Below are 27628 nucleotides of genomic sequence, written 5' to 3' on the forward strand. Positions count from 1 at the left end.
AGGAGGAAGTGGAGAAGAGAGAAAGGAAGAGTAGAGAAGGGGGAAGAATATATAAGAAGTGATAAGTGATGCCACACCAAACTGAGAGAAAAGTTCAACACATCTTGCTTAAAGATAGGATAAGAATACACATAATTATGAGAATAAGTATCAAAGGAAAATAAATTATTAATATTGTAGCTAGAGTAGCGTGGGGGCAGGTATAAGAAAATAAAAACAGTAGGCTTCCTAACATGAGAAGAAGATCCTGCTTTTCTCTACAGAGGAATTAAAACTCCACCGATAACGTAGACAGTGGTAGATAATACAGAACAAGGAAATACATGTTCACCAAGAAGGTGGTATTTGTGAATCGCAGAAAAATATTAAATATGCTGAGTTCAAAACAAAAAAAAATTAGGACCAACAGATATTAATTAACATGGCAACTCCAGGCAACTCAGCAGCTTTAAAAAGTAAAGAGCAAACTATGTCAGAAAATCTAGACAGGATTACATCATAATGTGCATTCCTAAATAGTCTGGTATCTCTTTTAAACTCGACATTCAGAAGTACTTTCTTTGCATCTAAAAATGTCTGAAATTCTTACGGAATGTTACTACTAATGGAACTTGAATAGCCAAGGCAGTTGACATGTTTAGAATGAAACAGGCCATGCTAGTTCTTACAGGATTTGTAAGAGTCTTGAATATGATTAATGTTAAGAATATTAAGAAATTAATATAATTATAAATTAGTATATGTAATACACAATATATTTCAAAATAAATTCCAAGAGGAAACCTAAATTAGATGATGTTTGCACAGTACAAATCTAAATAATTCATTTTTATTATATGCCTATGGTCAACTCTTGTTGATTACTGAGATATGGATTAGTCACTACAAATACGTTTATTTAATAAGATATTTAGAATTACCACGAACCAGAATAAAATTCTTATTGGAAGATGCCTAACATTTGAAACTGTAGTTACCAAAGATTCATCACCAACTCTACTACAACTTCGAAACTTCCCTCTTACCCCTAAGACTGTGACACCTCCCATCCTTTGACGAAGTGCATCCCCAGAACAAAGCAATGATTTCAGATTCCGACACAAAAAGTAGATGAGGGAAAGAAGAAAAACGCAATGATCTTGCAATTGCCCAACCTGTCTTATGTAAGAGAATTAAATAAGCTAACACACAGCGCTTAGAAGAATGCATCTGGCACATAGCAAGTGTTCAATAACATTGGCTACTACCCTCGTACAAAAACAGTGTTTCACAAAAGTCCTCGTCTCCATGAACTCTCTAGGAAGAATAAATAGCCCATATTTGGTAATTCGTGGTTGATCTGGAGGTGCACGGCCAGTGCTCTTCAAGTACCATCAGCATTCATTACAGCAGCTACTTGGGTGGTCATTCACATCAGTGATTCTGTTAAGCTTTTTAAAAAACTGAACTTCATAAATGTCAAGCACTAGTTCTGCTGTTTGGAAACACCAGCTAACTTCTTTTCATGCTGGCTGGTCATACATTTCGTTCCATAATACAAGTACCACCAGACAGAGTCATTTGAAGTTAGCGGATCTTTTCTTTTGGAAGTTAGTCAGGTTGTGTCTAAAAACAAAATCTCAATGATTTCATTTCTAATATATGCTTTCATTTCAACAAGAAAACAAAAACATTAAATCCAGTGAAGCCCCTTGATAATACGCACTTCTTTAACACTAATTTGGATATAAAGCAACTGGCGGTTGGCCCCCATTCTCTACAGCAGGCTCATCCCCATCATTTCATCAATCTTATAACACGGCTGTGTGTGACAGCATCCTGCACTTTCCTCAACTGAGTATGTGTGGCTCCTTTCACAGTGCTACGGCAAGGTTTTACTGGGTCAGAAACTGACACTTGACATTATTAAGTTTGAAATCTACATAAAGGAATTTACTATGACCCTCATATTTTGTTACTATCATCTGGAAATGGGTTCCATTGTTCCTGCTCTCCAAGACTAACCAGCCCACCCTCCCTATTTTCCTCTAATTGCTACTGTAATATCTCATAGTCCTAGGATTTCTGCCTGGGTAAAAGGGATATTCACAGGTGTTAAGAAGAGATATTAACATCTGACGTAAATTACAAGATGAATCAAAAGATCATTAAAAAGAGTACTCTATCGAAAAACATAGAGGTGAATAAAATGAGGGACATTGATAAAACAATGATAAATTTTTTATCACACAACATTCATAAAAAGTTTGCTTAAGATGAAGGACCTCTAAAGAAATGTCACTTGTGAATTAAGATCATATAATGAATGTTTATTATGATTCAAACATATAAACTAAAGATTTCAATTGTAAGTGCTACAAGAGCAACCAAATAATTTTTTTTCCAGACTAAGTAAACTAGTTTTCCAATAAAATTTTCATGCCTAAAGCAGCTGCATTAAGGAAATCCCATAGAGATAGTCCACCCAGTCCTTTCTGATCTGCCATATATTAAAAGATATGAACTGGATATCATAACTACCACAGAAGTGGTCAAATCATATAATTCAAAGAATAAGCACACAAAAACAAATTCTTTAGAAAGTGAGATTCTTTTTTTGCCAAATAGTTGTATGCATCTAGATGTGAACACTGATGGTAAATACACTTTTTCAAAAAGGGAAGAAAATCCAAAATATGAAACAAGTTGCATGCACAAATATTCAACACATTATTTTTTATCTTTATCAAATTTATTGGGGTGACATTGGTTAGTAAAATTATATAAGTTTCAAGTGTAAATTTCTATAACACATCATCTGTATATTTTGCATTGTGTGTTCACCACCCAGAGTCAATTCTCCTTCCATCATCATATATTTGACCCCCTTTACCCTTTTCTACTACCTCTTTCTTTCTTCCTTATCCTCTGCTAACCACTCAATTGACTGTCAACACATTATTTATAATAGATAAAAATAGGTATTACAATGGCTTGATAAATTATGGTACTTAAAGAAGAATATTATGCCACAACTAAAAACTATGGTGATAGAAAGTACATCACAGCAGGGAAACGATTTTGGTATTATGTTATACAGCCTTTAGCATAAGGTTAAAAAAAATAAGATTTTGTGTAAACTATAATTACAGCTATGTTCAAGTACACGTAAGTATAAGGTATTTCCTCGCCTCAAAATATTAGTAGTTACATTGCAACAATGCATGAGGGATTGCTTCTCTTAACTGCCTAAGATTTCTGCAATGTTGTTATGCTACTTCATAATTATAAAACATCTATTTAAAAGAAAAATTAAGCAATAAGGAAATGCAAAGGGCCCTAGAAAAATGGCAGGAACTTATAACTTCATAACCTTGAGATATTTGTTTGTCAACCTAAGCAGCAATTGAGAACTTCATCTCTTACAAGGTTTGTTTGTATTATCAGAAGGTTATGTGATGAGGTGGGGATGAGATACAATTAGTTGAATGCTTTTAGTTAATTATGAATATCGAATAACTATTAACATAAGTTTTAATGATTCTCTAAAAAAAGATTAACTCTTATCACCATATTATACGAATTGTTCTGCAAACCAGGTTGGGCTTTTCCTGTAAAGTCCTATGAACTTTGCAATGCATTTATTGCCTGTGAATCTAGTAGCTGCCATTACGTGGTGCCTGCTAGTGGGAGCTAAAGCCCAGATAAAAAGGTTAAAGCACACAATACAATTCTATAAACAAAAGAATATTTTATCAGAAATCATAATAAAATGTAGGTAACAATTCACTACAAGATATAGTTGACTAATAAGAAATACAATGTAAAGAAATATAAATAATTCTCTAACACATATTTAACCTTTTTTTTTTCCAGTAAGTTCTTATAAGAATCTGTAACTGATAGCCTAGAAGTTAACAGCCTCGAGTTTCTCCTTTTTACTCCTTCTGCTTATTCTTGTCTTTCTATGACCATTTTAAGAGTTCCAAGCTTCAGTGCTTAGTATGAAATCTTATTGGTGCCTGGAACTATTTTCTTTTAACTACTTTTCTAGAAGACTTCTATTCATCCTTCAACCCCAAACTCAAATATTTCCATTGGGAAACCTCCCCTCATTAGCCAGGCAACATCTTCCTCCAAACCTGTCACAGACTCTGAAGCAGGTGGCCCTGGGTACCGTGCTTATTTAGCCCTCTGCAATGCAGTGGACCAGGGCCTACACATGTATTTTATGAGCCGGTAATGCTGGCCTATGACCAGGATTAAATCAGCCTATAAAGCTAACCAGTTCTTCACAGGCCAAGATCTGGCAGAGTCAGGTTCACAATTTTCCACAATAACTCTTAAAGAGACACATGACTTAGCAGCAGTCTTTGCTGGGATTGGCCAAGTAGGAACAATCTGAGTGCATAAAGAGAGTATTGCATTAAACCAATGGCAAAGTTAGCATTCTTGTAGCACATGAAAAGTTTGCAACAAATGAATTAACCAGATGAATCACCTGTGTGCTGTGCGAGGCTGCTGCTCAGGCGTTATCTCCATAATCCCGCTAAGAGACACAGAAGCCTTTCAACCACACCAGCAGTAACAACCATAACAGCAAATAACTCACAGAGTGCTACGATGAGACAAACACTAGCCTAAGCATTTTGGGTGCAGAAATTCATTAAACGCTCACACAACCCCAATTTATAGAAGACAAAACATAGGCCAGGAGACAAAATCACTTGCCAAAAGTCACACAGCTAGAAATTGCAGAGCCTGGGTTCAAGCCTGACTGGCTCCAGAGTCCACGCTGAGAACACCTTCATTTTACTGCCTTATAACTGAAATATGGAATGTTTTCAAAGCTTGAAGAAAATACACAATGGAGAATTTGTGACCATCTTCTGTTCCCCAAAAAAGGGAGTGACTTTCACATAGTAGGAAATGCATTATACTAAGACCCACCATACACACACACCCACTCACCCCTTACCCCGGCCCTTCTTACCCCGGCCCTTCTGCACACACACACACAACTAAAACAAAATTTCAGAAAACAGAATGACACAGTCTGACAATTTCGACTCCGTTTTATTTTGTAAAAAATGCGAGTCATGACCCAAAAAGTGTCTTAAAATGCAGTTTGGAAAACACTGTACTACGCCAGGGTCAGCTTTACTACACAACCATCTATTCTGAAGGAAGGTATCGTAAACAGGATACAGATGGTTGTAGGCTTAAGATAACTAAAGCTAGGGAGCCAGACATAAGTTCCAATCCCTACTCTACCCCTAAAGAGATATGTGACCCAGCAAGTCACTTAGCTCCTTCCTGGAGCCAACACTGTGACAACTGAGTGAGACAGAGAATACAAAGCTCCAGGCCCACAACACATATAAGGGCTATTTTCTTCCTCCCACACCAACACTTTGAGTTTATGCTGTCAGTTTAAAGTAACTTTCATAAAAGCAAAGGTGGAGTTATTCTGAAATGGGAAACGATCAAGAAATTGAAGACTAAAGTACCACCCTATCTTAAAAAAACTTTCTCTTTCCCAGGTGAGTCGGAGCTAATTTCCAGACTGCAAAGTACCTACAGGAAATCTCTGCTCTTGCATTATGTGACCCATGTCTCTTAGCAAACAGGGCTTCCTGTTCCTCTGAAGAAACAATCCAGAATGAGACAGATGCCCACACACCCATCCCCTTGCTGGAAAACATAGTGCTCTGGGTGCCCAACGACCCCAAGGGACTGAGAAGCATCCTGGATAGTAAGGACCACGTTGTATTCATTTCTGTGCCATCAGCTCAAAGCATGGTGCCTCATGCAGGGCCTGATCGACAACAGGTGCAGAAATACATGTTTCCTGAGCTTAACTGAAGAAATCCTCCAAACGCAAACCCACATCATCTGTTTCATTTCTGTATCCATCCTTTTTACCTTTTCTTCCTGCATTCCCACAGTAGATAGGAACACTACTTGATAACCACTTTTATACTATCTACTTCTTTCATTCCTCATTCCTACTCAAAGTCTACTTAGCATTGGCCTACTTCTCTGTAGTCTTAGAATTTTTCTTGACATAGATAACTGGTATTTCTTGACAGGCCAGCATTAAATTAATGTAGGCTAAGATTTTTATTTTACAGATAAGGACTTTGGTTGAGGAAGGGCTAGTACACTGCCTAAGATCTAACAGGTACCGTGCTTCCCCGAAAATAACACCTAACTGAAAAATAAGCCCTAGCATGATTTTGCAGGATGACATCCCCTGAACATAAGCCCTAATGCGTCTTTTGGAGCAAAAATTAATATAAGACCCAGTCTTATTTTCGGAGAAACATGGTAGTAGATGACAGATATTAAACTGATTTGTAGTCCAAGCTCTGCACTATAGTAACAGCACACTTGGCCCTGTATATTTTTTTAAATTTTTATTGGGGAATATTGGGGAACAGTGTGTTTTTCCAGGACCCATCAGCTCCAGGTCAAGTCATTGTTTTCAATCTAGTTGTGGAGGGCGTAGCTCACTGAGACATGTGGAATTCGAACCCTTAGTGTCATGGGAACTGTGCTCTAACCAACTGAGCCAACTGGCCGCCAGGCCCTGTATATTTTAAATGCATTTGGTTGAAGAACAAAGAAAACAATATGTGGAAGTAAACTTCTACTGAACATCAACTGTGTGCCAGGTACTGTGCTTTCTGTATATTATCACATTTAAAGCTTACAACAAACCTACAAAGTTGTACAAATATTTATCTTGTGAATTCTCTGAGTGACATGAAAAAACATAGAGCTTTGAAAATATTATAGCAAGTTCTCTGCCAGTGCTTATGTACTAACCTTGCTAGCAGACTGTACTAACTTGAGAAGCCCAATTATGAGTTGCTGAAAAGGCTGAGTTACATATTTTAAAGAAATCTATTAAAAGTAAATACAGAAATTTTAATTGCATGCCACCAGTAGAATTAAATATTATGCTATGACAAAGAAATCCTTTAAAGGCTGGCAATGGATGGCAATTTAACAAAATGTATCAACAGCCATTAAAATGTTTGTGCACTTCAAGAAGCTTTTGTTTATATGTGCCATATCTATGGTGCTTACCATAATAGGTATTAAACAAAATTTTAAAATATTTATTAACTCAGTTATAGTAATAAACTCATTACATTAGCATGTTTTTATAAAAAATATAAACAAAAAGTGTCTCATGAAAATATAACAATATTTTCCAAAGCAAACAAAAAAATAGTAAGAAAAGTGGTACTTATCTACATTTTTGCAAATCACTTTAAAGTGTGGCTTAGTAGAGGGCAGTACTTACCACTTCTGTATTCAATCTGTTACAATATGTTCTTGTGAAATCACACAAGCATGTAGTGGGAAAAGGAATATTTTGAACAACCCTTTCAGCTAGTTATGGATGTTCTTTGATATTACACCAAAACTCAACAAGCCACACTTTCTTAAAAGTTAGTTGCAATGTGGAATCTGAAACCATGTCAATACATTTCATACTCTTCCATTAAAATCTGTAAGTGTATTTTCTACTTTGAATGGATCTTTTAGCAATGCATAATTTTGTAGCATCATGCACTGATCATTTGAAAAATATTGGTCACTGGGTTGTGAAACCTTCAAAATGTTGATACATTTCATAATACAATTGCAAAAAAAATACCAAATTCATTAAAATGATAATTGATCTCATTAAAAAATACCTTTAAGTACTGAAAGCTATCAAGCTCAAAGGAGCATTTACAAATTTCCACAGTTCTACATTTTACTTGAAGGTTCAAATTTTATCATTGGACACAAATACTGCCAAATTGTTTTCCTTAAACTGACAAGTGACTTCATTTTTAAAAATAAAATGTCTGCCAAAAACCCAATCTGAACAACCACAATTTGTCTATTGATAGTTCTCTCCAGTAAAATGATGTTCAAAGAAATAAAGCAGCTCAGAACTCAATCACAAAAATGCTTTTGTTCCAGACAACCATAATACCTTGGTATTCAGCAGACATGCTTTATATGCCCTTCCTATTTTGTCATAAAGAATATTAAAAACATGCACTTAAGTGTTGAGATTTAATGAAACTAATCATGTTTACAGCTTCATCAAGGATATTATTAAGTAAAACTGGCTTTAAAAAAATATGAGTGTGTAGTAGTAAATATAACGATTATTAATAGAGTTTGGTTCCACTATCTTAAGGCCAAGATACCAGAAGTTTTATCCACCACTGCTTTGGTGTCATCAGTGCAAATGTAAACACAGTGAAAAAGCCACATGATGTCTTAATATTATTACAAAAATAGTTTTTACCTTGTGGACCAGTTGAAAGGATGTTAGAAGCCTCCAGAAGTGGATGGACACCATTCTGAAAACTGGTGCTAAACCACTGGTTTGCATCATGGCCTGTAAGGTATCTCTAAAGAATGTGCTGCATATATTTTATGTTACCCAATAGACAACCCACAGTGCATAGTAGATACGAAGGTCTGACAATCAAGTTCGCAAACTCATCCTAGAAAAAGTGCTACCTACCTCATTGCTGACTATCACTATGGTCACCTTCCAAGTACTCCCCTTGGGAAGCTATGCACCGACATCAGCACCTAGTCCACCCTTCAAAGCAATTTTGGAACTCTTTTTCTGGAATGGCCATCAGAGCTGTCATCATATTACCCTTAATGTCCTGAATGGCATCCAAATGTCTTCCTTTCAATATTTCCTTTATCTTCGGGTAAAGTAAGAAGTCATTGGGGACCAGATCAGGTGAGTAGGGAGGGTGTTCAATACAGTTATTTGTTGACTGGCTAAAAACTCCCTCACAGACAGTGCTGTGTGAGCTGGTGCATTGTGATGCAAGAGCCATGAATTGGTGGCGAAAAGTTCAGGTCGTTTTCGTCTAACTGTTTCATGCAGCCTTTTCAGCGCTTCCAAATAGTAAGCTTGGTTAACTGTTTGTCCTGTTGGTACAAATTCATAATGAATAATCCCTCTGATATCAAAAAAGTTTAGCAACATCATTTTGATTCTTGATATGGACTGACGGAAGATTTTTGGTTGTGGAGAATTGTCTGACTTCCATTGTGCACTTTGACACTTTGTTTCAGGGTCGTATTGGTACATGTTTCATCACCAGTGATAACACAGTCCATAACATCATCTTGTCTCTCCAAAAGGTCTTGGCAAACTTCGACTCTTCTTTGCTTTTGTTCATCTGCGAGCTCCTTTAGGATCATTTTTGCACATACTTTTCTCATGCCAAGATTTTCAGTTAAGATATTCCTGTTTCTCTATCAATGTTCACTTGCTCTGCTATGCTTCTCACAGTCAGCCGATGATTTTGACACATAATTCGATGAATTTTTGCAATGTTTTCATCAGTTCTGCTCGTTACTGGCTGCCCTGACCTCTCTTCATCAGTGATACATTCTCTCCCCTCAGAAAAACATTTAATCCATTTGTACACTCCATTTTTTTCATGGCATTATCCCCATAAACTTAGACTAACATGTCCCTGATTTCATTTCCACTCTTGCCAAGTTTAACAAGAAAGTTAATGTTTGTTCATCGCTCTAATTCAAGCACAGACAGTCTTGTGACGGGACACAAAAACATGCAACAACAACAATGAATGCCACTCAGCAAGACACTTCCACACGTTGACATGAACACAGCTATGAGACACTGATATACCAAGGTTATAAAACCTTACTGCGCTATTTGTACAGTGCTGCCAAAGTAAGCACACGGCAGCAAGTTTGCGAACTTCACTGTCATATTTAGTACATTATGATGATGTTACTTTCCTAAATCTAAGAGAAATTATGTAAAAGGGGCTCTGAAAGATTTTCTCAAGTGTGGACTGAAGTGCTTGCTCTGCCCCTGGCTAATTATCTATGTGACTTTCGATAAATCACCTCCCTCAGCATCAATTTTCGTATCAGTAACATGAGATAAGAGCTGGACTAGCTCAGTGATTCTCACCTCAGAGATGGTAGCATATGAATAGAGAGATTAGATTCACTACAAATGATGAGTAGTGTTATTGATGGGAGTGTGTTTCACAGGTGAAAACTCTACAGGCAGAAAAAACTACTGACCTAACAGTATGAAAGTCATTCATTACACAATTCTTATGATATGGTTACAACTGCCCCCACCTTCGCCCATCCAATCTATTCTCCATAGAGATGATAGAGTAATTTTTTTAATGTAGATATGATTGTGTCATTCCCCTGCTTAAAATCCTTTAATCTCTTGTACATGTCCCTGGAGTAAAATCCAAGTGTGTTCAACATGGTCTATAAGGCCCTGCATTGTCGGAAGCCATAGAAATCCCCAGGCCTTGCCTAGGCAGAACTTCCTGGTCACAAAACCCAAAGCCCGCGCGCGCCAAACCCAGAGCCCGCGCGCGCCAAACCCAGAGCCCGCGCGCGCCAAACCCAGAGCCTGCCCATTTCCTTGTACCTCATATGGCATCGCCCTGTCCTAGCCTATCAGCCCGCGACAAGTACCTCGCCACCCTATGACATAGCATATCCCACCCCCATCTGACATAGCTATATATATAACCCGCCATCGTAATAAAATTTTGAGGCTTGATCAGATCCCTGTCTTGCCTCCATTCTTCGCGTCTCCTGTCTCCCCTTTTTTTTTCATCCTCAACAGGTTTCTTCCCCTCGTCCCACGTTGCATTGTCCTGCCGGTCGGGACATTTTGGCGCCCAACGTGGGGCACGAGGTACGAAGATTCTATGAGGACACCTACTCTGGAAACCGCCGCGGCCCCCCCCCCTCCCTGAGCCTCCACGGGCTGGCTTCTTTCGAGCCCACGCAGTTTTCACTCGTGGGACAAGACTCGAGGGCCTCCCCGGCGCGAGTGTGGCTTGTTTCGAGCCCGTAAGGGACAAGACTCGACAGCCCCCTCGGCAGTAAAAAGGCTCGTTTGGAGTTCACGAGGTATTCACCCGCAAGAAAAGACTCCAAGTTTGCCCGACGTTGGAGTAGCCGCCCAGCGAAGGACGAGAGATTGGTGAGTAGGTGATTGACATGGGACAGGAGTTGAGTTCACATGAACTCTTCCTTAAGGGTATTAAGGAATCTCTCAAGATGCGGAGAGTTAAGGCTAGAAAAAAAGATTTACGTGAGTTTTTCAGTTTTGTCTCTGATATCTGCCCCTGGTTCCCCCAAGAAGGAACGATTGATCAAAAATATTGGAAGAGAGTTGGAGACTGTTTTAATGATTACTATCGGGTTTTTGGACCCAACAAGGTCCCTGTATCGGCATTCTCATATTGGAATCTGATTAATGATATCCTAAAAATACATTCCTCAGACCCAGATGTTAGAGAGATCTTACAGACAGGGGAAACAGTCCTAAAAGAGAGTTCCCGCCCCCCTTCTGTCTGCCAATCTGTTTCAATAGACATGCCAGAGGAACCTAAAAAACAAGCTGATAATCAGGAAGCCTCTGCCTTAGAGAATCACCCATTAAAAGACCCCCCTAAAATCTACCCTTCCCTTTTGGCCTTTAATAATCAGGACCAGCTCTCCCCAAGAGACCAGATAGATTTAGAGGAACAAGCTGCCCGCTATAATAAAAAAGAAGATCCCTGGGGCCTTGCCGCGCCAACCTTGCGCGCCCCTTCACAAAAAATACATACCCCTCCCCCTTATGTCCCCCCTCAGGAACTCCCAACATTCTATGACCCAGTCTTAAACCCAAACCCACCCCTATTCCCTCAAGACATCCTAGTTCAAAACACCCCATCCTTAACCGATCCCATTAGGCAGGCAAAAATATCTTTAACCCAAGAAATTTCTTCTCTTAGAGAGACACTCCAACAAAAACGCGAACATATGCAACTCCTAAAGGAGCTGCATGCCCTTGAAAAAGAACTTAAAACCTTAATGCCTAACCAAAACCCTGAAAAACCTCAAAAAGGCCCAATACTTAATAAAAAGACCCTAATGACCTTTCCAGTTACCCGCAGCCAAAACCGTGGCCCACCCTCTCAAGAGGATACAATGGAAGAGACTGACAATGAACCCCCCGACTCTCATAATCCCCCCTCGGCCGATGAGGCCTCTGACACAGAAGACCCAGAAGATAACACTCCCAACTCCAATGATCCCACTGGCCAAAAATATCACCGGCTAGGCATCAAACATATTAAAGATTTAAAAGGTGCAGTAAGCTCTTATGGCCCGACAGCGCCCTACACCTTGGCAATTCTTGAAGGTCTCAGTGACCGTTGGCTCACACCCAATGATTGGTTTAAATTAGCTCGTGCCACCCTTTCTGGGGGGGACCACGTCCTCTGGCACACAGAGTTTAAAGAAAACTGCCGAGAGATAGCACAGCGCAATAGTGAAAATAGAACAACAAGATCATGGACTCGGGATAAATTACTAGGAGAAAAACCCTATCATACCAATGAAATCCAGGCAACTTTTCCCCCGGGGCTGTTAGCTCAAATTCAGAACGCTGGTCTCAAGGCGTGGCGCCGCCTACCTCCAAGAGGCTCCGCTACCACCTCCCTGGCAAAGATTCGTCAGGGCCCCGAGGAGCCATATTGTGAGTTTATCAGCAGACTCACCGACGCCGCCGAACGGTTGGTCGGAGAAGGCGAGAACGACAGCGCCTTTGTTAAACATTTAGCCTATGAAAATGCTAACCCCACTTGCCAGGCAACCATTCGCCCCCACCGTGGAGGCAACCTTGCTGACTACATTAAACTATGCTCAGGGGTTGGAGCCTCCCATACCTTGGGACTCGCTATCGGAGCCGCCCTCCGAGACTTTGCCTCAAACAAGCCTCCTAATCAACAATCTAGATTATGTTTCTCCTGTAAACAACCTGGACACTTTAGTCGAGATTGCCCAATAAAAAATAGAGGTCCACAACCCCAAAATTCATCACAGCCCCCACCGACACCCTCCAGACCAATGCCTTCCACCGTGTGCCCAAGATGTCGACGGGGCAAACATTGGGCCTCTGATTGTTATTCTAAAACAGATATTGAAGGTATCCCCCTTTCCAGGAAACCGGGAAACCCCAGTCGGGGCCAGCCCCTGGCCCCTCCATCGGGACACAACCTAGGGGCTGTCAGGTTTGTTCCCCAACAACCAAGTCCTCAGATCCTCCCAGCTCAAGTGTCGGTTCCCTCCACCGGGCTACCCCCGGAAGCGCAGGACTGGACCTCTGTGCCGCCGCCGACTCGATACTAACCCCAGACCAAGGGGTCCAACTCGTTCCCACCACCACGACGGGTCCTATGCCCCCGGAAACATTTGGACTTATATTGGGACGGGGCAGCTCTTCCCTCGCCGGCCTGAATATAATCCCAGGAGTCATAGATAATGATTATACAGGACTCATACAACTCTTAGCCTCGGCCCCTCTGGGCCCTGTATCCATAGTAAAAGGCCAAAGGATAGCACAGCTTGTGCTTCTCCCATTAGACACCTCTAATAAACAATATCTGACACCAAAGAGACGGGAGTCCGCCTTCGGCTCCTCAGATGCCTATTGGATACAACAGGTCACTTTAGAGAGGCCACTTTTAACCCTGTACTTAGATGGAAAAAAATTTCAAGGTTTAATAGACACGGGAGCGGACGCAACAGTCATCTCAGATAGATACTGGCCTTCAACATGGCCCTCTAAAGCCTCATATACCCATCTACAGGGCATAGGACAATCAGCCAATCCCAGACAAAGCTCTAAAATACTCTCATGGGAAGACGAAGAGGGCAATACTGGTAAGGTCCAGCCATATATTATTTCTGGAATTCCCATTAATCTGTGGGGCCGTGATATCCTATCACAACTCAAACTTATCATGTGCAGCCCCAACGAAATAGTTGCTCAACAGATGCTTAACCAAGGCTATCTCCCTGGACAGGGACTGGGAAAAGCTGGTCAAGGGATAAAAAATCCCCTTTCTATAAAGCCCAACCCTAACCGACAAGGATTAGGCAGTCAGGATTTTTCCTAGCGGCCATTGATCCTCCTGCACCCCATGCGGAGAAGATAAAATGGAAAGATAATTCCCCCGTTTGGGTGGACCAATGGCCACTACCTGAGGAAAAGTTGTCCGCAGCTTCTCGGTTAGTGCAGGAACAATTAGCGGCAGGACATATAGAACCAACTACTTCGCCATGGAATACACCCATTTTTGTTATTAAAAAGAAGTCTGGGTCTTGGCGCCTCCTTCAGGATCTCAGAGAAATTAATAAAACCATGTTCTCCATGGGAGCCCTCCAACCAGGCCTCCCTTCCCCGACAGCTATCCCAGCTAACTATCACAAGATTATTATAGACCTTAAAGATTGTTTCTTTACCATTCCTTTACACCCCCTGGACAGAGAGCGTTTCGCATTTAGCCTGCCTGTAACCAACTTCAAGGGTCCTATGCAGCGCTTTCAGTGGAAAGTCCTCCCACAAGGCATGGCCAATAGTCCCACCCTATGCCAAAAATTTGTGGCACAAGCTGTGGATCCTGTTAGAACACAATGGCCCACTATTTATATTATTCATTATATGGACGATATCCTTCTAGCAGGAAAGACCACCACAGAGGTACTCCAATGCTGCCAACACTTAACTCACAATCTTACCACTTATGGACTCCAGCTTGCCCCCAATAAGATCCAGCTCAAAGACCCCTACTACTATCTGGGATTTGAGCTACATAATCAGTCCATAACCACCCAAAAAGTCCAACTTAAAACTAGTCATTTATACACTTTACATGACTTTCAAAAATTTTTGGGAGATATTAACTGGCTTCGACCATACTTAAGGCTCACTACAGGAGACCTCAAGCCCCTCTTTGATATTCTTCAGGGAGACTCAGACCCTCTCTCCCCTCGAGAGCTGTCGCCTGAGGCAAAGGGCTCTCTTCAATTACTAGAAAAGGCAATTCAACAACAACAAGTCACCTTTCTATCATACAAACAGCCCTTCTCCCTCATTATTTGTGCAACCCCTCATACACCTACTGGGGTCTTATGGCAAGATAATCCCCTCTTCTGGGTTCATTTACCCTCCTCCCCGTCTAAGGTCCTAGTCACATACCCATCCCTGGTAGTCAAACTTATTAAGATAGGAAGAGAAAAAAGCCGACAACACTTTGGCAGGGACCCTGATCAGCTCATTCTCCCCTACACTAAAGAACAGCTTAATTGGCTAACCCAAAATAACGATGACTGGATCATTTCCCTTACATCATTTCAGGGCAAGATAGATAATCATTATCCCCCTAATAAACTCCTACAGTTCTCCAGACTACATCCCTTTGTTTTTCCAAAGATAACAGCCACTAAACCATTACAAAATGCCGCCTTGGTTTTCACGGATGGGTCTTCTTCTGGCGTAGCAGCATATGTCATTAACTCACAAAGATTTCAGGTGCAGTCTCCATTTCAGTCTGCCCAACTTGTTGAACTTTATGCCGTTATAAAAGTGTTTAAAAAACTACAGGAGTCACCCTTTAACTTGTACACTGATAGTGCCTATATCGCCCTGTCTGTGCCCCAACTAGAAACAGTGCCATATATCAAGCCCTCTACCAGCGCTGCCAAACTTTTTCAACAACTACAACATCTCATACTACAAAGACAGACCCCATTTTTCCTTAGTCATCTTCGGGCTCATACTGACCTCCCTGGACCCCTTTCACAGGGCAATGCTATAGCAGACAATCATACCCGCTTAGTATGTCCCTTAACCTTAGATCCTATAACGCGAGCCACCCAATTCCACAACTTACATCATGTCAATGCCCACACACTTCGCTTGTTATTCAAAATTACCCGAGATCAGGCTAGACACATTGTTAAAAGTTGCTCAGGGTGCATAACCTTTCTGCCTCTTCCTCACCTAGGAGTTAACCCAAGGGGCTTACTCCCTGGACAAATCTGGCAGATGGACATTACACATATTCCTGAATTCGGCCATTTAAAGTATGTACATGTAACTATAGATACCTTCAGCGGCTTCATGGTTGCCACCCTTCATGGGGGCGAGGCTACAAAAAACATCATAGCCCATACCCTCCAATGCCTTACCACACTAGGAAAACCTCAAACTATAAAAACAGACAATGGACCAGGGTATACCTCCCAGGCATTTCAAGCCTTTTGTGCTCAATTCCAAATCAAACACGTCACTGGCATCCCTTACAATCCCCAAGGCCAGGGCATTGTAGAGCGAGCCCACCAGACACTCAAAAACACCATCAACAAGTTAAAAACCACCACTGCCTATCCGACCAAAGGATCTCCTCGTAATGTTCTCAGCCATGCATTGTTTACCCTTAATTTCCTACAACTTGACGCTCAGGGAAAATCGGCTGCCGATCGCTTCTGGCACCAAGAAACAAAAAATCAATATGCTACAGTTATGTGGAAAGATCCATTAACCTCCAAATGGAACGGCCCCGATCCAGTCCTCATTTGGGGACGTGGGTCAGCCTGCATTTATGATTCTCAGGAAGGCGGCGCGCGATGGCTGCCAGAGCGTCTCGTTAAGCCTGTCAACACCCCAAATCCAAATAACACATAAAGACTCCAGGGATATCTTCCCTGAGAAAATCTCTCTCTCTTTTCACAGGACATAAAGTTCTTCATGGAGTCCTTCACTTTGACACTCTTCACATTCCTCATCATCCCCGTTTACGGAGGGTTTGGGCCCCCCGTAAGCCGCGAGCAGCTATACAGACAGCTCTATGGCAACCCATGTGACTGCCCGGGAGGCACAGTGCCCAGTGGATACCTCCGTGCCCACACCGAGGAGCCAGCCCCACAAGGACAGGTAGATTTAGCATACTTAGCATCCACTGATTGCGGTAATAAAGTAGCCTACCTCGCCTATAATCCTAATATAAAGGGGGGATTCGGACTAGGAATAGATGAAACACAATGGACCTGTACCAATAAGCCCCGCATTATTCCCCCCATTGCAGGACTACCACCGCCCTGCCCCAGCGAATGCAGCTATTTTGATCAAATGCATTCTTCCTGCTACACAACCACCCAAATTTGTACTGGCTCAGACAACCAAACTTATCTCACAGCCATGTTATTGAGACGTAGGTCCGCCACATTCGGAGGCGATTGGGACTCCACCTCCCTCTCTGACAATAACAAATATAGTCAGGCGGGCTGCAGTGGTACAATTGGAAATAAAGTCTGTTGGCCAACTAAAATGCCTGTCCACATTTCAGATGGCGGAGGGCCAAATGACATATTAAAAGAGACTCTTGTCACTGAGCACATTCAAAAAATACTCCACCACCTATTCCCCCCTTTAACTTACCACCCCTTGGCTCTCCCAAAATCCCGGGATATGGATTTAGACACACAAACCAACAACATTCTCGAATCCACCTTCTGGGCCTTAAATCATTCCAACCCTTCTCTTGCCCAGGACTGCTGGCTTTGCATGACTATGGGAACTCCCATACCTACTGCAATCCCCTCCAATATCACAGTAAACACACAAATCTCTAACTGTTCCCGTCTCTCCCTTCCTCTTAGAGTTCAACCTGTAGGATTTAATACCTCCCCCTGCTATCAGGGACGATTTCAAAACAACACTTTTGATGTAGATCTAGGGTTTGTCACTTTTACTAACTGTTCTGACATCATTCAAGTTAACGGAACCTTGTGTTCTAGCCCTGGACAAGTTTTCATATGTGGGAACAGCCTCGCTTACACCACGTTACCCACCAACTGGACTGGACTTTGTGTCTCAGCTAGTCTCCTCCCTGATATCTCTATTATCCCAGGAGACACACCTGTCCCTCTCCCCAGCCTAGAATTTGCCACCGGGCGCCACAAGCGTGCTATTACAGCCATTCCCTTACTCGTAGGGCTAGGAATTACTGCTGGAATAGCCTCGGGTACCGCGGGAGTAGGTGTTGCAGTCCAGTCCTACAATAAACTATCACGCCAGCTGATAGATGATGTCCAAACACTTTCTGGGACCATCAATGATCTCCAAGATCAGATTGACTCTTTAGCTGAAGTAGTCTTACAAAACCGTCGAGGCCTAGATCTTCTCACTGCAGAACAGGGAGGTATCTGCTTAGCTTTACAGGAACGCTGCTGCTTCTATGCTAACAAGTCTGGGATCGTCCGAGACAAGATCAAAAAACTACAAGAGGACCTAGTAAAAAGACGCAAAGAACTCTTCGAAAACCCACTCTGGACGGGTCTCAACGGACTTCTCCCCTACCTGCTCCCCACCCTTGGCCCCCTCCTATGCATCCTTCTCTTAATAGCCTTCGGGCCATGGGCTTTTAGGCGCATTACTGACCTCATTAAAAACCAAATCGATGCTGTTTTGGCCAAACCAATCCAAATCCATTATCAGCGGCTAGCAACAGGGGACGGCCTCGAAGAAGGCTATCTTGGCTTCCTCCCCACGGGGACGGCATAATACTAAGGGTATGTCTACTCCCCCCACGAGTTGGGGAGGGGTATGGGCACCGAGGTGAGTGCAAAGCAAAGCATTTGCAAGGAAAGGGCTCGACTCACAACGGTCGGCTCCCTTTAACTTTCCTGAGAACATACCTGGTTTGCATAGAGGTTGGTATCAAAAAAATCTCTACCTCTCCTCCACAAAAGATACCCAAAACCATCCAATAACGAGCTCTGCTCGTTGGAGGAACCAGGCCTCTGTTCCCTCACTCGGTCAAGGCCCACCTCCTTAAAACAAACAAAAAGGGAGGAGATGTCGGAAGCCATAGAAATCCCCAGGCCTTGCCTAGGCAGAACTTCCTGGTCACAAAACCCAAAGCCCGCGCGCGCCAAACCCAGAGCCTGCCCATTTCCTTGTACCTCATATGGCATCGCCCTGTCCTAGCCTATCAGCCCGCGACAAGTACCTCGCCACCCTATGACATAGCATATCCCACCCCCATCTGACATAGCTATATATATAACCCGCCATCGTAATAAAATTTTGAGGCTTGATCAGATCCCTGTCTTGCCTCCATTCTTCGCGTCTCCTGTCTCCCCTTTTTTTTTCATCCTCAACAGGTTTCTTCCCCTCGTCCCACGTTGCATTGTCCTGCCGGTCGGGACACTGCATGATTAGGTTCCCACCTGCTTCAGCAAATTTGTCATCTCATGCTGCTCTCCATCTTCCTCTGTGTAGTGACACTGGATTTTTCTCAGTTCCTGTAACAGGCATTTTAATGGGAAGTTTGCTCAGTCTGGGATGACATCCTCCTGTCTCTTTCTACCAGGTACCATTCATCTTGCACATCTCAGCTTAAGCATCACATCCTCAGAAGCTTTCACTGACCCTCCAGTCTATGCTAGGTCTTCCTCACATATTGCTCCTTCATAGCACTTTACACACTTATAATTATTTACTTAACTATTCATAAGATTTTCAAATGCCTATTTCCTCGCTATACTATAAATTCTACAAGAGTAAGACTGCTTAATTTATCCAGTGCTTAGCTGAGGTTGCTCACATAGTAAGCTGTCAATCAATATTTGCTGGTTGACAGAGATAAAGTGGTTTTCGAAGAACAGATGGAAGTAAGACTGGTAAAAGTGGTGTATTTGCAAAGGATATATTTTGCTGTGGAAAAATTATGTGATGGGTTATGAAAAAGAATTACAATCTTTGGCCTATTGGGGACATATAAGTAAAACTGCCTAGGTAAGAATGCTGACTACAACACAGTTATGTGGTATACCAGATAATGGCATACCACAGGCCATTATGTGGCAACCAGAGGCTGCCTTACCTCTTCAATTATTCTATATAGAGATAAAGCTACGTAACCAAATTTTTGTTGGAAAAAATGTCACTGTGAAGAATTTCCTCCATGAAGACACAGCATTTGACTGATATTGCAAGACTTAAGTGACCGTATGAAGTGTAGTTAAATAAGTCTATGCTAGCTGTATGCTGATAGGTTAGGACAGCTTTCCAAAACTATCATTTGTTTTATTTTAATCAATGGAACCCAGCCCATTAAGGAAATATGTGTCAAAGGGAAGCTTGTAATTAATAATTTATCAGATCTTTCTATTTTATAGTCTCTATTTTATTACTATTGTAACAACAGAAAAGTTTTATCAAGAAAAGTAAACTGTGTTCACTTGGGGCACATTTTTAAAAGCAGTAACAAACGCTAACATTTTCATCAAGGCAAATTTTAGAAGTACTATCGCAGGAAAGGATAGTTTATAAGACAGAAATAGTTTTATAAAGTCATGTAAACTTACAAGACTTAGAAAGAGGCAATGGAAAAGGGCAACTCATTATTCACACTTCCTTTCAAAGTGCCTGTTAACTTGCCATCCTAACTTCATCCACACTGTCAACATGAAACTGAAAAGATGAGGTGACAATTTTTTTCAAAGTTGGGAATGGTTTCAACAGGCTTATACAGCATAAAAGAAGGGACTCAGAAATACATAGTATACATAGAAATTTGTCATGCAGTCATAGAACATTAAAAAAGAAATAGAACGGATAATTTAAAAAAGAAAACTAACCTATTGTACTCAAGCCTTTCGGAAAAAAGAGAGTAAAAACAGAGAAACATTTTGATTCTAATTACAAGTTTCAAGAACTGCAAAATCCACAATATGGAGACACCTTTTATTCCCATGTCTGCAACTAAGTTCAATTCATCAATTTTCATAGGATTTCATAGGATTACTCCATACATAGCCAGGGCCACCACACACCACAAGAGGGCTGGTGGATTAGTCATAGGTACAGACTCACTTAGTCACACATGAAGTGCATTGGTGTACTGATGATACTACCTTGCCTGGCCTAGAAATCCCCAGACAAAATTCAAACTGCCCTCTATCAAATCCTCAGTAAATTAAAAATGCCAGTAACAAGTAAGCCCTTCAACATTTGGAGACGTCCACATCCTTCTTTAAAAAAAATAAATATATAAAGGAACAAATAAATATTTTAAAAATTGAATTGCTGTAACACTTAAGAGACGTATGATGATATTAATGATGTTTTTTATATGGATTTCAAGATAAACAAAGAAAATACAAAAGAGCCTGCTCTGTAGTTTATAGTCCAGACACTGGCATGACTGCTCAGCACTGATGTTTCTATAGCTAAAATATAATACTGATTAACAACTGTAAAAGTGTGTAAATGAAGTAAAACAAAACCAACTTGGACTTTATCAAACTTTCCTCTAATGTTTTTCAAGGTGTGCACATCTTACCCTTGTTATATATGGCAATCTAGTACACATGAAACATTTTGTATAAAAATTACATAAAACTTACATCAAGGTAAATGTGACATTAAATTTTCTTAAAATTGCTAAAGATATGAGGTAAAGTTTTATACTGTAAACATATTATAAAAAAATATCTAAGTAAGTTGAAAGTACCAGGAAAATTATAAAATCAAACAAAGGCTATTCAAGCATAATAGGAATTTGAAAATTAAAATGCACAAAAAATTTAAATGGTTAATTATAAATAACTTTTGCCTGTTCAGGAAATTCAACTCCCCCAATATAATTTTATTCATTTAGTTTTAGTTACAGAAAATAAATAAAGGCAGAGACTTAAAATTATGATAATCACACGTTAATTTGAATGGTGATATTTAGAATGGGCAACCACAACCATAAGCTCTAATTATAAATTCTAAACCTGACTTTTCAAATAATCTGTCCTGGTAGCTCTCTGCAAGGGGTTATTATTATTATTACTATTATCATTATTAATATTAATCTTACAGACTTTTTACCTACTGTGTGTTTCTCAATATAATAAAAATAAAACAGAGTAAAGTAAAAGCAAACTATTTTAAGAGGAGGGAACTCAATTTATGATAAAATTGAAAGACCTGTATCTTGACTCCATTCAAGATTCCAAAAAGCAGTTTGTCAATAGAAGCTAAATTACACTAACACCAAAATATGCATACCTCAACTACAGCAGTAATTTGAGAATAGATTCTCATTACTCCTGCAACTCATGAAGGAAAAAAGCTTTGAAAAGTGTCTGAGAAAATTTTGCCTTTTATTGTAAGCATATTTTACTATAACCAATAAGTTCGAATGGCAATAGTTTTAGGATTTAGGCTCTACTGTTAAATCCTAATTAATTTTTTAACAAAGTTATCTATTTTATGTGACATTTCTATTAACAAATAGAAGGCTTATGAAATGGATAGATATAATTTTAATTACCCACACAGCAAAAATAATATCAAAGTTATTTTTTTAAATGCTGGTAATCAGCAAAACAGTTTTAAAAGCATCCTTTTGGCTTTAAACTGCAAAATTATGACAGGATATTAAAGGATAATTAGAATTGGATGAAAGAATCAAAAAAATAAATTAGATAAAAGTGATAAAAGATTGCAGAAGCATGATCTATTTTCTGTTTCTATGAAGGCGTCACCAAAAAGGAGCCATTAGGAATACAAACACCACCTTACTTATTTGGCAGCATGGACAGTACAAAACTCTGCCCAGAACCAGAAAATAAGGAAGAAAAAACCTCCTAGCAGCCAAAGAAAATGGCAAAAATTAATGTGCTTAAAAGAAATTCATACACTATACTACAATAACTACTTATTCTTTCTTCTTCTACACCAATTATAAAAAGCCTGAGACCCTACCCAGCCCCAGTCCACAGCTTATTTGAAGCACAAAACTGAGGAGAAAAACTGAGGTACTTGTATAAGTTGTCACACCAATAGTAGCAAGTAACAATGAACAGAAAAAATAATGATAATAAAGTAAAACCACTAGTCAAGAATTCAAAAGGATGTAAATATGCTTACATATGCCAAGACTTTCTAAAGCATATTATACCTCAATATAGTAAGTTATAAATTATGATGTTACATTATATTCAAAATACTTGTGATTAATATAGGAAAAGAACGTAATTTTTTTAAGTTTCCCGAAAAATACTTAAAATAGGAAGGAAAAAAACTTTGACTTATACAAATTTATTTTTTAGGGATCCATTTATGTGAACTCAGACTCAGAGGTAAATGAGTAGCTCAAAGCCATGACTAGTGGCGGAATACCCAAGTTCCTCTAGGTCTGTAAACTGTACTTTCTTTCTATAATGCCATGACAAAATTTACCAAATATTTAATTGCATAACTCATCTTTACAATGCAACCACATACAAAATATTTACAATTTACTGAATCCCACTGTCAGCAGTATTTCCTAGTGGCAATCTTCATTTCCCAAAGAGTATTCCTGGGAATACTACACCCAGAGTGTAACAGATGTTACCTGGCTGTATGGAAAGGGAGGAAATTATGTCAATATGTCTGGGTAATGCTGGTTTCTTCTGTTAATGCATTTCTCAGGATGTTTAATGAACTTCCTTAGTCCTGGGCATTGTGACTCTCCAAGTGGAGGACTAAACAACGCTTTCTTCATGGACACACTTACAGGTACCAGCATTCCTGGGAACATAGGAAATCCTGCTACATATAATCTACACAGATAATCCCTGACCACTAGACCTCACAATCTAAACCAGCACTGATATGCAGAAACTTAAACTATACTGAAAAAAATGTACAAGAAAAAACTTGAATGAGTGGAATATAACTATAATCTTCATGACCCTTTTTATACCACCTTATACTCAACTTTCAGAGAAAAGGAAGGTAGGGGTGAGGAGGATGACATCCAAATAAACCAAAATTAAGAAGATCTTCCCAACTTTTTATTTTTAAAAAAGCTTCAAAGCTTTTCAAGAAAGTTAAAAGAACAATAAACACCCATTTACCCTTTCCAATGAACACTATATATCCTAATATTTTGTCACATGTACATTCTCAATCTCTCTCTCTCCATATGCACATAAACATACACAATTTATTTTCTATACCATTTAAATGCAAGTCGCATATCTCATAAACTCATCAGCTGGTATCTTCTAAAACCATCAGCTGGTATCTTCTAAAAACAAACATATTCTTCTATATAACCATGTTGCTTCATAACATGATTCAGTAATTCCATCTGTATCAGTTAACAACTGATGTGTAATAAAACGTACCCCAAATTTAATTGCTTAAAACAACAGGCATATATTCCTGCGTTTGACTCTAGCAGTCAGCTGGGTGGCTCTGCCCTAGCTGAGTTAACTCATGTATCTGTGGTCAGTTCTGCGGATCCAGCTTGGGGTCTCTCACAAGTTTAGGAGGTGGTTGAGTATAAGTCGACCTAAGATGGCCTCAGTTGGGACAATACAAACTTCCTCCACCAAAGCTTTCATTCTCCAGCAGGGTAGTCAGAGCTTGATGAGACAGTGATGCCATAATTGTTGGCAAGAGAGTGGAGGCATGCAAGGACGCTTAAGAAGCCTCTGCTCAGAAATGGCACACTACCATTCTTGCCACCTTCTGTTGGCCAGCCCAGATTCATGGGGCAGAGAAATAGACTCCAGCTCTTAATGGGAATAGCTGCAAAGTCACATTGCAAAGTGCATGGATACAAGGAAAGATGAAAAATTTTGGCCATTTTTGCAATCAATCTGTCATATCACCTAATTTTCAAATTTCCCCAATTGTCCCTAAAATTATCTTTATTGCTGTTTTTTTGGTTATTCCTTCCTTTCTTCCCTGCCTTCCCTTCCTTCTCTTCAGAGTAAATAAGATCAGAGTTCACAAATTATATGCTGTGTGTAACGCTCGCCACAAATCCTTTCATTTAGAACCAGCCCTCACCTTTATTTCTTTTATGATATTGACATTTCATGACATTCAGTTACTCAAAAGAAAACAAATTGACTAAATTGTAATGTCTACAAATATTCATTTCATAGTGCATAAGATAAAACCTAAATGTGAAATTATGTCTTTTACTTAAAGGTAAAATCATCTAATCACGGTTCACTATGTATTTTGCATAGATGATAATATTGTTGGGGGCCCAGATTAAGATTTTCCTGTGTCCTTCTGTAAGTCCATCTCTCATCACATCTCCACTTTTCCACAAGAGGAATTTATACCAATACATATATTTCAAACTCCTGTGTTTGAAAAAAAGCTTTCCAAAGCTTTCCCTGCTTCTCCCAAGAAAGTAGTGTTAGTAACCCTTCCTCCCTGCTCCCTATACCTACCAGCCACATTGCCAATGGACATTTCTATTAGTGCATGGGCAGCCCCCAGATCACTGCAGCCTGGTGTGAAAATTGGTCTCGCCTTGATTTTAAAAAAGTCTCTGTCTCTTAATTCTTCTGTCAGCTATTGTAGGATTCTAGCCCTCAAAGACTCCTTCAATACTTGGCGAGTCATTTTTCACAAGTGTTTACAGATGGGTCCTGTGGCTATTTTGTGACAAGCACTCATTCCTCCTCTTTTACTCCAGTCTAGATTCTCTTTCTCTGTGCCAACCTTTATTATTATTATCATCATCATGGGCTGCCACCACCTACCTATTCGTCCATACTTCCTCTCTCACCTGACTGTCAAAGGAGACATTACTTTGTGAAGTTTTGCCATTTCCCCAATTTGTTATTCTTATCTAATTCTGTCTATTTTTCTGCAGTAACTCACTGTGAAATATTTGTCTGTGCATTTCATTATTTTCTTGCTCTTTCTTCATTGGTTAATTGCATGTAGAGGCAGAAGGAATGGCAACAGATCTGAACAAATTCCTCTGAGATACAAATTCCTAAGTAAGCAATGAAAAACCCTCAAGGTATATAACAGAAGAATCTGATTCACTCACCAGTACCTCACACAGAGCTCTGTGCCGAGCTGGAACTTGTTTAGTACAAATTCAGTACTCAGATCATACTAGTATCATTTGTACTCTCGCTCTGTACACTACTACTACAATTCACATTATAAAGTGGCTCCATATCAGACCATAAATTCACAAGCAGAATGGACTTCCAGTGGATAAATAAGCATTTTTATCTTCATTACTATCTGTCTTCATTAACGTTTACTTCCAAGCATAATAATCTCTGTTCTATTATCTATATTTTGTTCTGGTAAACTTGGGCAAAGACTAGAGTATTGCCTTCTTCCTTTTTCCATTTCATTCCTAAATTATTCTGATCCCAGGTTTGTGTTTCATAGAGAAACCCATAAAAATAAAAAAGTTAAGGCACTAGCAACTCCACACTCAGAAGAAACAGCCATGATTTAACTCGGCACACATGAGGCCAGAACAAGGTAATGAGTGCCACCTTGGACTCCAATGGAATAGTTTTTCCCAAAGCTGTTGATTCTTCACTCCTATTGCATCTCAACTTATTATAAATCAGTTCATATTACTATGTGCTGCTCACATGAATGGCTGGTATTGTCCTGGCCAGGGCTTCCTGTCTGCTGACAATCACAGCCTTCTATTCATCCTCTAGCCTTTTATTTTTCTTTATTCTTAACACTTATTACTACATAAAACTCTATGACTGTATCAGTGTATCTGTACCTTGTCTGTCTCCCAGCACTTACCTCCCCTGGAATATAAGCCCCATGACAGCAGACTTAGATCCCACCGTGTTCCTGACACACATGGAGAACACTGTGTTTGCTGTCTGAACTAGGTAGTTGGACTGACTTCCCAAAGCTTAGCACATTTTTAATTTTTACTCTCAGAGTCAAAAGCCAAGAAAAGGTAAATCAAACGACCTGAATCTGTTAGTGGCAGATTTCTCTGAAAGGTGGCAAAGAGTGCAAAGGGGGCCTATGGTTAAAGGCCACTGATCCTCACTCAGAACTGTGGACAAAGACGGATGGATACTAGATTTTTGGGGGCGACCACTTCGTAAGGTGTACAAATGTCTAATCTATGTTGTACACCTGAAACTAATATAATATTGTATGTCAACTGTAATGCAAAAATGAAAAAAGAAAAAAATAATAAAAGAACTATGGACAAAGAAAGCCCAATTTATACAGTGTAAAAAGAAACTGGAGCACATTTTCAAAGGTACAACAGACTAAGTCAGTGATTTGGGCAGGGAACTGGAGAATTGCTCTTTCAAGGAATGGGTAAACTACATTGTATACCCAGTAAAATGATGTCATCCTTTAGAACGTTACTGTTGTTTAGAGGATTAACAAAGTTAAATAAGTTTCTTTATATCCCATTCAAAGCCATTTAAATGTTTATTGTGGACACTGACCTGGGAATATAACATTTAAAGTTTCTCTACTTTATTAGACCATGGAATGACTTTCTTCAAACTACCAATTTACATATCCTGGAAACCAACTTGGGTAAAGCTTCTGTAGAGCTCATAAAATTTATTGTTAGCAACTATGAAAGCCCACCATTCAAATTGGTCCTTCAGCAGTTCTAAGAACAAGAGATTTTCCCCCCAATTGCTTTATTCAGCTTAAGCTTTTAACCAGAATAGATAGCCTGATTCTCTGTGCTTTAATAGTGTTTTTTCTCTTCCAAAATTAATATCAATTTAATTATCTTATCTTACTGCACTGTATAAAGTCTCTAAATCCATACTACATGAACTCTCTATATAGTTATGGGAATCCCTGTCTTGTTTCATATTTAAATGCAAGCAAGTGGCTTCAGTACTCCAACACAAAATATAACATTTACTTTGAATTGTAGTAAATAGGTTTTTTTTATCAGGTTTCAGTAATCTATTCCTATTTTACTTG

The 27628-nt window shown here is 39.8% G+C and overlaps 1 protein-coding gene across 1 annotated transcript in view; it reads right to left on the reverse strand.

Moving 5' to 3' along the window:
- The window catches only part of WDR70 (WD repeat domain 70), a 253902-nt gene that overhangs the window by 135417 nt on the left and 90857 nt on the right, over nt 1-27628 (reverse strand). The gene's annotated exons all lie outside the window — the stretch shown is intronic.

The sequence above is a fragment of the Rhinolophus hipposideros genome (genome assembly GCF_964194185.1).
Source record: "Rhinolophus hipposideros genome assembly, chromosome: 7".
NCBI lineage: Eukaryota > Metazoa > Chordata > Mammalia > Chiroptera > Rhinolophidae > Rhinolophus > Rhinolophus hipposideros.